Below are 1,690 nucleotides of genomic sequence, written 5' to 3'. Positions count from 1 at the left end.
AATGACTGACCTGAGGCATGGCGTCCGTGATGGTCGGGCTCTGGAGGAGGAGGAGGAGGAGGAGGAGGAGGAGGAGGACGACCGGTGTGTCATGGTTCAGAGGTCAGGAAGTGGAATGTGACAGCAACTGGTAATTTAATGACGAAGGAAATGCACGTTATAGGTTTCTTAAGTGTTTATAGGTTTTCTACTAGCATTTTTTTAAATGAAAAAACTCCTCAATATCTTCTGCCTGATGCACAGCAGATTTATTGAAACCAGAGAGTTTGAAATTGTTAAGAAGTTATATTTAAAATGCATATTTTGGAACACAGATCAGCATTAAGTACAGATAAATGAAACAAAAATCAGGTTTAATTCACTTTTTTCATGTTGCAGCAATGTTTAACTAAATCCCCACTCAAAAAATTGCCAGGAGTAGTTTAGGGTTCACGCTGAAATTGTTAAGCATGGGTGTGTGTTTATTATTTAAAAGATATAATTCAGTCAAAGTTTCACTTTTTGTCATAAAAGTTAAAATATATCAAAAACAAGTAGTAAGTCATTTTCTTTGCAGCAGTAGCACAGGGACAATTTATCAGTTCTGTTAATTATGTGCCACAATGTGTGTGTCCTCAGTGTGTTTGCATGTTTGTGTGTGTTTTGCTGCTGAGACGGTAGTGACACAGGCTAGATTAGGGGTGACACTGGCTAAATGTTTGCAGATGAGGCCTCCCAATATCTAATCACCACGGTAACAAGGGTCACCAGGCTGGGCCAGCGGGCCAAGTAGCCCAAGGCATTGGGTGTATCGATGGGGCAAGATGTTTACTTCAGAATCAACCGTTTTGTGGATGTGTGACTCCATGCATGGGGTTGAGGTTCTGTGTGTGGGTGCATGCATGTGTGTGTGTGTGTGTGTGTGTGTGTGTGTGTGTGTGTGTGTGTGTGTGTGTGTGTGCCTTCCTTTGTGCCTTGCCCACTCGCCTGAGGGAAAAGTGTGTTTGGCTGCTGCCCTTGCAAACTCCACTTAACACAACCCTGTCCCCCCTGACCTCAGCCTCCGTCACAGTCGTGGCAGGAGGTGGAAGAGAGTGGACACTTCCTGGTGCACAACAACTGTCATTCTAGTTCTGCGTGCGCATTCCTGTGGGCTACCAGTAACTGCTGTCACAGAACATTAGTCACACAACATCATTTGGATAGTTTGCTGCCCTTGGAATGATATTTGGTATGAAATTGAAAAAAAGACACAATGACCCGCCACATGATGAGCAGAGATAGCAGAACCTGATACTACAACACAGCTCCACAAAGAGGCCTCAGGACTATTGTAAACGTGAGGAAAAGAAATAAAAACAAAGCTGTATCCCTCGGGGCAAAAAAGGATTTTATCTCCAGAATAACTGATGTGAAAAGTGCAAAATACTGTTACTACTGTGTGTTGTTTCAGGCTGAATGACAACTCGTCTGCAATGAAAGAGGTCTGGCTATCATCACTCTGATATGTGAGGTTTTCAAAGCAACATACGATAAGTTAACTGTATTTATATAGTGCTTTTTAACTGTGCTGTATTGACCATGCGGGAGGAACAGCAGTCAGATGCTGAAACGAACAGGGATAGATCTGCAGGGGATTTAAAAGTACTGCTAAGGTGCATTGTGCCACATATGAGCCAGCTTTGTGCAGGGATTGCAAGGTCCACAAATT

This window comes from Platichthys flesus, chromosome 17, assembly GCF_949316205.1.
Source record: "Platichthys flesus chromosome 17, fPlaFle2.1, whole genome shotgun sequence".
Taxonomy (NCBI): domain Eukaryota; kingdom Metazoa; phylum Chordata; class Actinopteri; order Pleuronectiformes; family Pleuronectidae; genus Platichthys; species Platichthys flesus.
This window is presented reverse-complemented; position numbering follows the sequence as displayed.